The sequence below is a fragment of the Thunnus albacares genome, chromosome 22 (assembly GCF_914725855.1).
Source record: "Thunnus albacares chromosome 22, fThuAlb1.1, whole genome shotgun sequence".
NCBI classification, from domain to species: Eukaryota; Metazoa; Chordata; class Actinopteri; order Scombriformes; family Scombridae; genus Thunnus; species Thunnus albacares.
In genome coordinates this window covers 22,813,467-22,826,715 of record NC_058127.1, presented here as the reverse complement: position 1 = coordinate 22,826,715, position 13,249 = coordinate 22,813,467, and the positions used below count along the sequence as shown (strand labels likewise).

At 38.8% G+C, this 13,249-nt stretch overlaps 1 long non-coding RNA gene across 5 annotated transcripts in view; it reads left to right on the top strand.

The window, feature by feature from the left end:
- Positions 1 to 1,755: 1,755 nt before the first annotated feature.
- The window catches only part of LOC122973484, a 29,686-nt gene continuing 18,192 nt past the window's right edge, over positions 1,756 to 13,249 (top strand). For 2 of the 5 annotated variants that reach the window (XR_006400034.1, XR_006400031.1), the window contains exons 1-3: positions 1,756 to 1,882; positions 1,965 to 2,037; positions 2,567 to 2,690. This is a non-coding gene — a long non-coding RNA (uncharacterized LOC122973484). The remainder of the gene's footprint in view (positions 1,883 to 1,964; positions 2,038 to 2,566; positions 2,691 to 13,249) is intronic. The other 3 variants (XR_006400033.1, XR_006400032.1, XR_006400029.1) reach the window with 3 other exon arrangements.

Genomic DNA, 13,249 nt, shown 5'->3' with positions numbered 1-13,249 from the left:
CTTATCCTTCTCTCTTCCTTTATAACAGTTACTATACTAAGTCCTCTTGGCCAATCTAGGTTCAAAACATATTTATTTTCATTATATTTTAATTGGTCTGACCTTTTTTTTTTTTTTTTTTTTTTTAAAAAAAAAGTGGCAATCACAATCTAATATTTTCATATTAACAATGGATCAATGAAAGATATTAGTCATAGTGATAAACCCATAGATTTATCACTGAACTCTTCAACTCATACCCTCAACTCTAAGGAGCATTGTAGCATTTTTCAGCTCATTGTTTTAAGTTTTACGGTCTACAACTTTATTGCTTTGGTTCACTCTCACTGCTCTCATTAGTGTAGTTTTCAGCTACAACAGGCAGCTCTTTTCAGTGAAACAGCTCTGATAAACTCAATAGACAAAGTTAGCTATTAGCTGGTGAACATAGTGGAACATTTAGCAGTTAAGGAGCCAGATATTTCCCTCAGGAGTTGGTGGAGACAGAAAAAATATTGGTGGCCAGAAACATGACTCCATATAAATGATAATGTAGCTCAATATCTGCAAAATGTGTGAATAAGCAACTGTTTGCTATAGGAATGCAAATTTTAAGCAATTTCTTTAATCGATAGTCGGCCATGTTAACAATCGATTATTATATCCATTATAAAACCATATTAACCACTGACATGACCTATGTTCAACACAAAATCAGAGTAGGCTACATTAGTAATTCGTTCAAAGAACAGATAAAATAAACACCAAGTTACTTGAATGATGAATTAAATAACTCAAAATAACGACTTAATTTAAAATTATGGAGCTCTCACTCTAGTCTGTCGCTGTCTATTCAGCAACTGGCCAGACAAAAATTATTAAAAACAGCAAAGGGTTGAACAACTTCCAGCTTCATTAGATGACATAATTAGATCAGACTAGATGTGTTGGACATATCAAAATTCAAATCAAAAAGTCATAGTCAACAAAGTGAAATATAAACGAGCCTGTAATCATACTACAGAATAAGAAGATGTAGAAACACTAGAAATAATTTCCACATATTAAAAGTAGGTTAAGGCTTAAAATACATGTAGGAATGACTATATATGACTTCAGTATAGAGTGAGTATTTTTTGATATTTAGTTGGATGATGAAGAAACCATTCTGAATATGTCACATAAAAAGACTTAAAAGTAATGCCAGACTGTTTCTGCTACCAAAGCAAAGAGAGGAAAAGTAGTTAATAACTGATGAGGTCTATCTGACCCAAATGTTGCATTTATAATCATGGGAGCCAATTAACAGTGTGTGGATTATTTTTCTATTAAAAGACAATCTTTTGTTTTTATTTCCAATTATCATCACATAGTTGTCTCATGTTATTCTGAGCTGCAGTGCTGGAATCAGAGTGTAAAATCAACCACACTGTCAGCTGTCACTCTGGGGATAAAATAAACTTTGCACAATTAAAATGCAGTTAAAATCATCATTATTGTTTAGTAAACAATCTCTCCGTTTGTTAGAAGCTCTTTTTTAAAACCAGAGTGGAAATAGAAAGCCTGGAACAATAAAACGTCTCCACTGACCTATAAAAATATATATTGCTCTTTTTTTCTTGTCACTTTATTGTAATTCAGGACTGCTGACCATGTCGGGTTCTTGGGAATGGTGGTTCTTTTTTTTCCAGTGAACTGATTGGACACTGGTTGAGGTGTTGACACGTTGTGAACCCAACATCCTATTCAGTGCATGCCTCAGATCACAAAGCGTTAACAACACGGAAGTGCCTTAGCCAATCAGAACGCAGGTCCGCAGCAACGTTGGCCGGCTAGACAGCATGCGCTAGTCAGACGCTGGGTGACGCTGTGTGAAGGGGATATACGGCTAAATGGTAAAAATGTAAGTTAACTCAGATAAAACAGTAAAAACACCATATAATGTTGTCAAAGCAGAACAGTAACAGCCTGTACTTTGTTGTAAGCTTGTAGACGTGTGTGTGAGAGAGGCCCGGGTCAATGAAGCCTGCCGAGTGACAGAGAGGAAATCCCGAATTGGTGAGTCGTAGTTTAAGTAATTAATAAAATGCTGCGCCACACGATGCTAGGCTAAGCTAGTTAGTTCAAGCGAATGGTCCTAGAGCTAACAAAATTAGCATTTAGTGCTGAACAGTGCAATTAGCCGACAGTAGAGCTCAACTAAAGTAAAACTGTTTGACAACTCAACTGGAAAAAATATGAAAACGTGACATGTAGAGTGTTTAATTGCTCAATGTTTTCTGTGGCCGATAAAGCTACTGAACTGTTGAATACCGAAGCAACATATTAAATTATGTTTTGTCGGGTATTTTATTTAATTGGTAAAGTGAATCTGATAAAAAAAAAAAAAAGAACAGAAGACATAAGAATATAGTGTGTAAATTTCGCACTTAATTTTACTCAGAAATGTATTTACTGTAAAGGTAATTTAAAATGTGTTGATCGTACAATTTACATTATATGTATATATTTTGTTGTAGTTTTAGGAATTAACCATTCCTGGCAAATCAGAATGGCAATTGATTAATTAGACATTCAATGACTGCAGGTCAGGTTTTTTGAGTTGATCTGAAGTTGATGGCGAGCCAAACCAGACGAGACGTTGGACTGAAGATCCCTGAATCGAAGAGCCCGGAGCTGAGAACTGCCAACCTTACCTCTCTCCTGCCACGGTAAACATCATAAGCTGCACCACTCTTACACTCAACTCCCAGCACCACTTGCACAACTCTGAACCCCAGACTCTGACTTTACCTTTTTTTCCTTGACTTGGAAAAGACACTTACCTTCTTCATTCTTCTTCAAATATATTCCCTGTGCCTGTGGAAGGAATGAGTCATAACCATCAGTGGTTTATGTGAGTGGACTGAGCATCCATATTATTGATATGGTGTATTATTGTGTCTTTTGTTACAGTGATTTTGTTATTGCTGGTGCAGTGAATAGCAAACCATTGTAAGGTTGAAGTGAGTTGTGAAGTGATAATATTGAACCAGGTATTGTTTTAATATTGTTACCTTCCCAATGTTGGATCCAAATATTGAGAATTGAGATTACATTAGTGTGCACACAGTCAAAAAGAAAAGTAGTTGAAAAGAACTCAGTGGTTCAAAACCAAAGAAAAAGTGACAAAAGAAGTAATTTGTTGCTAAATTGAAACTAAAGTAAATTTGTTGAGTTGAACCATATAGTGAACCCATGGTCATTTAATTTAGTTTATGTTTAAAAATGCAAGGTACCAGTTAATATCTCCTTGTCGTATGTGGTCACTGAATATTGCAAATAGCTTTTTTCTGCCTCCTGTTTGAATCTGGTATCCTCTGAGTCTAGTCCAAAATAATTGTAATCCTTACTAACTAGTAGTGTTAGGAGCCGTATGCTACACAGAGTTTGTGTTGATGCCAGTCAACAACTACCATGGCTTGAGGCTGGAGCTAATGTGGAAGTACCTTGAAGTGCCACTGACGGCTGCTAGATGCTCTAACTGACTCTCATTTAAAAAGCCTCAACTTCTTTCTAGAAATACTAAGTCACTCTTTTTTTTTTCAACAAGTCATTATGGTCTCAATTCTCTAAATTCAGGCCCTCTAATAAGTGTGCTGATGGGTCATTTTGGAAATTATTGCTCCGTTAATAAGATTTGAAGACATATAGTAGCTTTGATGTGTGCCGTGTGGGCGTTGATTGACAGCTGTGATTGACAGTTGGCTCACCTGCTGCTCTCCCTGGCTCACACTGAGTCGGAGAGCAATATTGCAATATTTCTGTAAGTTTAATGTTACATATTAATGATACCTGCCCTGTTGGCACAATTAAGTTAAAGTAGCTAACATTAGCCAGGGCTGCCAAGTTTTGACTTCAGCTTGGAGTGACATTTGTGATTTGTGCATCCACTGCAGTCTGCTGATGCAGGAAGGAGATTTCTCCGAGCAGCCATTCCCAAGGTTTCCATTATTGTAATGAAGATTTCATAGTCATTTTACCTCTCACTGAGGATGTACGTGTCATTATTTATCATTTACAGTTATTGTTTCATCATGTCTCACTCTGAGACTGTAACTGATGAGTGCAATGTGACAGCAGACTGGAGATATTGCTTTTTAGACAGTTAATAACTACTAAAGCTTGGAACTGTGTTATGTGTCTATGTTAGCATCCAATAGCTGACTTTATGTAACAGTGATTGAAAAGTAGAAGTAATAGATTCCTCTGAGTTTAATTATGTTTGTTCTGTTAATAGCTCTAATAAAGGTTCTCTGTCGCGTTGGTGATAATTTTGCAGTAGCCAGGTGGAGGAGTTTGACAATTATATATTCAGGAAGAACTTGCAATTAGAAGGATGTTGATGATGAAATCCAAGCAGATTTTTATGAAGCAGCTTACACGCCTTCATATTTTGTAGCATGTGAATCTTGAGTGTTTACATCTGAGGGTGATGATAAAATGTTTGAGTAAATTAGATCTCAAGAGACTCAGAGTGAGATCCTATGTGATGTTATCATTATGCTCATTTGCATATGTGACAGACAGGGGCCAAATGAAAGACAAAGGGGTTTATGCTTATAAAGGTAAATGTCCATGCAGAGCAGAATAATTTCACTTTGGTTGGACTAAGGCATATTTGGAAAACTTGAACAATGCCGTTGATCTGAATGTCAGCTAACATCATGAGAGGGTTCTGGGAGGCTCAGACCTCATCCTGGGAATGGATTTGTTACACATTCAGAATGTATAATGAGCCTTTACAATTAACATATCCAGTGAGACACAGATCTGAGCAACTAATGGTTTATGAACTGTTACGCTAAGAGGTGTTGTATATAGAGGCGTTTTCTGACATTTATTGGACAATTTGATAAAACTGACAGTGAGTTTATAAGGAAAAGACGTCTTGTAGTTTTATCTGTCACCTATAAATATGTCTGAATATATTCACCTTTCTAAAAATGTCACTACATTTGTAATGCTTAAGCTTTGGCTGTACTTGGATGTAAACTGAAACCACATTATATACATGTAAATGATTAAAATCTAATTATTTAATATTAATGTAATTTAAATAAGTTTAGTAAAATGCAGAATTAAGGTACAAAAAAACTGAATTAACAAAAATCCTTGTACTTATGAATGTATCAATAGGATTTGAACATTAAACATATTATCATGTAAGCAATGCTTCTAAGCATCAGTTATTATTATTACTAAATAATGTTTTCTCTTAACAATGGTAAGTGCCATTTATAGAATACATTGCCAATTTTAATGATTTTAAGCATCCACTTAAAACCCTTTATTTTGCAGACTTACTTTTTTGAGTATTGAATATTTGAGTATTGTTTTGGTAGCAGAAACAAAAGCAGATGTGGTATCGGCAATTAGCATCAGAACATTTCAAATGATATAGCCTTACTCAGAACGCTTTATTGGCACTTAAAGACTTTCAGAAAATAAAAAAATATTACTAGATCCAGGTTTGTTGTCAGAATCAAACAGAAAACCATATAAATGTCCCTTTTTCATTTTGGTGAACCAACTCCCACAAACAGGGGAACCACAGAGACATATGCAAGCACTGACTGAATACTCCAGTGTGGTTTTATTAAGTTGCATAAAAAACAGCTCAGTAATAGACTTGTAGTTGATTTTATTTGAAACCCCATTTTTCTGTCTTTACATAACTGATACTTTATATCATAAGTGCATGTTTTTAAATGCTGGATGACAGTAAGTTAACAGACAGCAGTAAGTTAGAAATGATCTCGTCTGAAAATACCGATTTGTAAGAAAATCAAATATGGTAATTGTCACTGTGGCATAAATCAGCATAGCTCTGCTTATATATGCAGTATCTGCATTAAGCTAATCTCAGCTGATATATTGGCCTGGTTAATGTATGGGTCTAGTTCTAGTTCTGCTACATTTTCATTATTGTCAATCACTTTTATGGTTTCATTTTGATAGGGTATGGAGAACCTGCAGGATGATAGCAAAAACCAAAAAAAAAGATGCAACTTGTTTTAAGGTGCCTTTGAATCATAGCTTTGATAGTAGAAATGCAGTTTTTCAGGTGAGAACTATAAAGCGCTTTTCAAAGCAGACGTTAAAAAAAAAAAAAAAGTCTAGAATTACATCGACTGGACTTCCAAAATGAATTGTGTCATGGTTATCATTCAGGCTCATTTTAATTTCACTGATGCTCAGAGAATATCATCTGATGAAACTATCAGTTCATTTTTGTGCCAGTAAATTGCAACGGTCAACAGCCCCTTCAATGAAATAGTGAGACAGGACACTTGCCTGGCTGCAAACAGACCTCTAACTCAGACTTGTGAGCAATATGAAATGCTCTGATAAACAATCGCACACTGAGAAAGCAGAGCAGCAGTGATATTTCTCAATTTTAAGGTGTAATTCAATATGGCATGCCAGAACGTGGCCTTATCCAGTCCTATTCAGCTTTTAGATTTCATCATTCCCTTCTGCTCATGTTACTGATACATTTTCATTTTATTCACTCGTGTTCTTTTATTGTGGCCATCTTGGAAAATATTGAAATGTTAGCTGAAGCCATTACATCTTCCTGTGTCTTCAGTGATGTGTGTGGGTTAGTCACAAGAGCACACATACTAAAGTGTACATGAAAACACACGAGTTCTTCTCATGCCCACATACAAACACACACACATACACACACACACAGACAACACACAGCACATCCAGAAATACATAACCATATACTGGTCTCACATGGATGCATATAATGTGCTCACACTCATTCAGACATGCGTTTACACACTGCAGGTGTTCACACTTACACTTATTGTACAGTGTGTATGCACACAAACCCATTAACACACTCGCATTTGTGCACAGCTACAGTAACACAATCAGATGCAGAAACGTACAGACACACACACACACACACACACACACACACACACACACACACACACACACACACACACACACACACACACACAGGGGCATCGTGCAGTCAATTTTCTGGCAGGTGGCACAGTTTCACAATACATATATTAATTTTCACACCAAACTGAGTTGTTACCAGTAATTATCAGCTTTGGCTTTTATGTTTATGATCAAACCGCCGCCCCACCAGGAACTATCCACAACTATAGCTGAATGACACTCATTGACGCTATAGAACCAATCAATATAGATCCAACAAAAACTTTGGGTAAAAACCCTGCGTCATGTACATACAATTTAATGGTGTGGAGAAAATATATTTGTCAGTTTAAGCAAGTAAAGAAGTAAACAAAAAAGCATATGTAAATAAGAATAAGCAGTAAGTAGAAAAGTAATTAAAAGTAAGCATAAGTAAGTATAAATGAGTAAAGCAGTGATAAGGCGGCTTCCCACTATGACAGCCACCAGTTAGTCCAACTGGCGGTGAAATGTCACTGTTGGGTAGATTTGGTTTATCAAAGACACTAGCAAAACAACACAGTGCATAAAATAATCACAGCAAAAAACGTCAGATAGGTTGGACCACTGTGTTTAACTATGGCCTTGCTCACACTAATATGGATATTTTGCAAAACGAACATTTTCCTCTTCGTTTGGCCTCTCATCCACACACAAACAGTCAGTAACACAGAGATTTCTTAAAACGCCTTCTGAAGTGCAGATTTTAAAAACTCTGTTTTCTGTGTATCAGTGTGGACATGTAAAACATGTAAAGTATATGACAATATATATATATATAATATGACATGTAAAGTGTTTGGGACACAATGTGCATTAACATCTTCTTTCTCAGCCGGGCGGGTCTGCGGTATAAAGCTAAATCACTTCCCAAAAAGCTCCGTACACACACACACACACACACACACACACACACACACACACACACACACACACACACTCATTAGCCCAGTGAGAGTGCATCGGTGGTAATGAGTGGATCCTGGTTGCATGATAGAGCTGAAGTGTCTTTGGAGGCGGTGAGGTCAGCCGGATGCCGCTTCAATGCCACGGCAGTTTAATTAAAGCATTCTATAATGGAAGCCTATCTGGAATAGACCTTAATGAGCACCTAGTCATTCTATGTGTCCTTAATTTGTTCCACATAACTGAGGCCATGAATAATCTCAAACTGTGAATGATTATCTAAGGCCGGTGGGGGTCAGGGTCGGGTGTGGAGGGGGATTATTGGTGAAGTGTGTTTTTGGGAGTCGTTTTAGCTTTGTTCAGTCACCACGGTGCTCAGAGCTGATGGGGCGAGCTCAGCTTTGAGGTGTGGACAATGCAGTTTTTGCGAGCCTAGACGTTGACTTTCAATTCCCAAACACATGCACACAAGCATAAGGATGATGGTTGCCATGGTAACTGGGCAAAAATAGTAGGGGAGGGATGGCGGAGGGTGCGCACGTACACACACTCATCAACACACAAACCCTCACAGAAGCTGAGTGATTTTGCAATCTCGCTGCACGTTTGTCTCCTCCCTCCCTGACATCTCTCCATCTTTTGTTCCTCACCTCTCTCTCCCTTTCACTCACTCCGATCGCACTCTCTCTTTCGTGCACACACACACACACACACACACACTCTCTCTCTCTCTCTCTCTGCGAGTGTGTACTGTATGTGTGTCAGATGGTGTAATCTGCTGACAGCCAGATTGATAGGTAAGTGTGGTGTGTTTGTATGGCTTCATTCCAGCAGCGGAGGTTTGGAGGCACCTACCTGTTCATCCATCATCCTCCTCTCTGCCCCGCAGTCTAGATTTTTCAATGCAGTGACAACCACTTTCTCATACACACACGTGCACACACACTGATGTTTGTGCCCCTATATATTACACGCACATGCATGGGCAAACCCGTACCGCCTACTGTATAAAAATACACTCTTGTGCCTGCACACGCTTAGTCACATATGCATGCATGGACACTCATGCGTTCACGCTGACACAAGCACACTCACAGACAGACAAAAAGACAAACTTCAATGAGCAGCGACACACACACACACACACACACACACACACACGTTCTCACTGTATAAGGCTTTCTTTACTTTTCTGGAGCTCGCTCTATGCCCCATTTTCAGCCCTTGCTCACCATCTTGTATCCAGTTATTTTATTCAACACCCCCCCCACCCTCTTCATCCCCTTCCTGCTGCATTCGCAGCTCTGCCTGGCTCCCTTCCATTCACGCACCGCTCCTTATACATATTTGACTTGTAAATTGAGGCTCTATTTGTGTCATGCCCAAGAGGTGCTGTCAATTAGTCTAAACACCGTGACGCATCTTGTGAAGAGAGAGAGAAAGTAAGAGAAGAGTGAAAGAGGGAAGAAGGGAGTGAGGGAAAATAACAGTGAGAGGAAGACCAGAGAAAAGGGGAGAGAGAGAGATAGACAGAAAGTGAAGTAAATACATGGAGAATGAGAAGGAGGCAAGTTGGAGGCTTTTGCCCAGTGCAGCACCATAGAGGGACCCCCCGGTGGTGGAGCAGATCCCAGATCAGTGCGAGTGTCATCAGACAAAACCCCCACTCCAACCTACTGAGCATCTTGGCGAGAAGCACGGATCAGACACTCACCCCGGGAGAGCTGCTGAATATAGGGGGGTGTTGGGATTCACACTGTAGATGCTGCACATGCTGACTGTCCAGCATATGTTAGAAAGGCCTGCTGGGCGAGATGTACACTCACATGATGATGTAAACATTTAGTCACAACACACACCCTGCTATGAATGAGTAATTATATGATGTGTTGTGGAGGGATTTAATACAAATTGAGGAGCTGTTTGGACAATATAGTAGGAGTCAGGGTTAAGGTGAGTGTGGCGGGTATGAAGTCTTGAAGTCATAGATACCCTTTTTTATTGATTAATTAATTAATTAATTAATTATTTAATTAATTTACCAGGGACAGTGCACATTAATCAACATTTCAGTTTCCACATCATTGTAAATGTGCTGGAGTTAGCTAACTCTAAGTTAACTAGCTAGTCCCTGACTTTTTTTCTCACTCCACATTGTTTCTTTCGCTGTGTTACATGTTGATGGTGCAACCGAAATAAACACGCGTGTTAAATGATTGGCTGTTTGCGTGTCACTCCTATCATGCTCCATTATCAAGGGATATGATAGGCTGATTATGAGCCAGGGAGGGAGCACGCGTGGGATTTGTTCATTCAACTGAACTATTTGTTATGTGTTTTCATGGCGTTTTGCATTTAATGCATTTAAGTGAAACTATTGAACATTCTATTGAACAATTTTCTTATTGCTATTGATGAAGTGTATATTGCTGGTACATATCGCTATCATTTTATCACTCAGGCATAGGTGTAACTAATAATATCAATTTAGGAGTTCCAGTCACAAAGCTGTTACTGTGCGTGCTGGATCACTGGCATGACATATAGCACACCTACATGTCATCATTAATGCTATTAGTTACACCTGTGACATGTCAAATGATTGTCATGAGAAGTCTATTATCCTGTCCCCTGAAGTGTAACGAAACTAATAGAGAAGATGTCAATCATGCGGTCTGTAACCATGCCCAACAGTTCTGAGAAGAGGTATATAATCAGCCACAGTGAAAACACCTGCGTGAACAGACAACTCTCAGTGATAGGTTTTTTGATATGGAATGGGTGGACATATTGTATGCATATATGGTGCAGGTTTATACGTTTTATGTCGGCAACAAATATTTTTTAGAAAATTCCCAAAGACTACAAGACATCCAGACACTGTCTTTTTTGCTGGAAGCATATTAAACCTTTGTTCTTAGTCTGTGATAGTTTAGTAGGCAAGTTATTTGAGTTCACAACATGGCCTTATTATATCTTTGCTTACTGTTCCATATAACATGTGTTCATGGTGCTATGGCCCCCAGTATTACTTGGAAGAATTATGCAATGGCATGAGAAGTGGAGCTGTATTTTCCCCTGACATAGTGAATGCAATGCATGTGGGTATAATTGGTATGGATGCTAGCTAAATGTAACTGCAAATTTTGCCTAAAAGTACTTAATATTAGCTAACTATGGGTGTTTTAGACATTAGGTTTTTTGAACATAAAGTTATGCTATCTTAAATTTGCAAATGCCTACATCTCCACTGAATAGTAACTGACATGGGTGAGGTACAGAGTTAATTGTTATGTTGCATGAACTAGAAACATTAGCTTGTGTGGCTAATGTTAGCTACATTATAGGTTGGCACTCTGTTTTCTTGTAAATAAACACAGGTAACGTTTCTTAGCAGAATCTATTGTGTGGCCTAAAAATATGTTGAATGCATTTCCTTCATAAAAATCTGCTTATTTATACATGGATGTATAAAGAGAACTGGATGCAGTGTCGGAGGCGGGGCCCCGTTCATTTCTATGGAAGTTGCTCAGTGGCGCATGAAGCCAAAAAAGTTCAACAACTTCCGCTTTGCTTACGCATCTGTGCGGCCCATAGAGCAAGCGCAGTAGTGACTTTCACCGGCCGAGTCAACTTCTTCCGGTTTAGCCCTTCGGCTAACTTGAATGGAGATTAAACACTTCAATTGTGCAGCTCTTCTAGGCTTTTGAAATGTGATCGGACCAAATGGATCAAATTCTGATAGTTAGACAAGTCATGTCTGTAAATCGTTGGATTTACAGACGTCTCTTTCACAATGTAAGTCTATGGGAAAAAGTTTTTTTGTGCCAGTGTGCATCACATGACATTGTAATTACACGGTTTGGCTGCTATGTCAAATTTGCTTCAAAACCCGGCTCTCTTCCTGTATCCAGTTCTCTTTATAAATCCATGATTTTACATCCATATTTCCTAGCAAGCAGTCTTCTTTTACCCTGCCTTTTGCTGCTGTTTCTTTGGCCATTATCGCCATCACCTGCTGATTAGTGGAATTGTATGAAAGTATTTTTCAGAATTATTTTCAGAATTTGTGGTGTCACTGCATGCTTGTGCATTTGCAATGTGTGTCTTCCAACATGTGCACAAGATACTGACAAAAAGGGGATCAACTCATTAAAACCTTACTCCACATATAATATCTGCTATCTAGTTAACTTTGTCTTGATATGTTTTAGGGTCGTATTCTTAGAACTACAGCAGCAGTGTTCATTGTATACTCTGCAGTTGTCTCTGGAGTTGCTTTTAACATGTTTTTCCAGGTTCTTGCATACTAAGCCAGGTGACAGAATGTGAATATTACCTGCCTGGTTTTCTTCGGGGACTTCAAACAAAGTCTATCCCTGCGGGAGCCCCCCTCTGTCATAAACGCTGCCTTGGGGTGCATGATCACACACATGATTAAACATCAAACAACACACACACACATATCAGATCATGGTTACTTTTGGGGACATTACATAGACTTACATGCATTTCCTAGAGACTTACCCTAACCATAACCATTACTTGCCTAACCCTAACCCTTACCCTAACCTTAACCTCACCCTAACTTTAACCACTGACCCAAAAATCAGCTTTTTCCCTATTGGGGATACGGCTTTTGTTGCCATTTGGACAAGCTGTCCCTAGTTCACTGGTCCTAAGTCTGAAATTTGTCCCCAAAAGTAGCATATGACAGACCACAAACACACACACGCACACACACAGCCCATTTGAGCTTTTACTCAGAGAGGCAAATAAACAAATTGAATCTGAAGTTGCATTGCCTCTCTAATGCTCACATGCACCCACATGTGTACAGATACACACCCAAGCACAACGCCGATAATTTGCATGGCAGGGGCGGCTGCGGACATGGTGTCATGGCTGATTGTCTATCTAACCAGTGATGTCATATTTCTTGTGAAAGCCAAGTTTACTGCAGCGCTTTCAGCCGGCGGGGAAATGATGCCACAGCTTTGTTTTTTGTCTTTTTTTCATCTTTAATTTGATGAGTGTCGAGCAGAGCGGGGAAAAAACAATGCTCTCTCTGTGGGAGGAGCAGAGCAGAGGGTGAGGAGATCACCAAGTTTAACACATGTCCTATTGTAGTGTGGTCCATGCATGTGTGTATCATATTTTGAGGATTGGTGAGTAAACGGCAAAGGTGGCCATGGGGCACATGTCACAGTTGGATTGAAGAATAGATGATGAAATAGTAACGAAACACCATACAAAATGGAGTAGAGGCGTCTCGTTCTTCTTTCCTCTCTTACCTTTACTAACCTCTGCTCCAGATTCACAAACAGAGCGTGTGATTTGATACTGTTTCTCTGAGTATGTGTTAAACCTGATAGTAGAT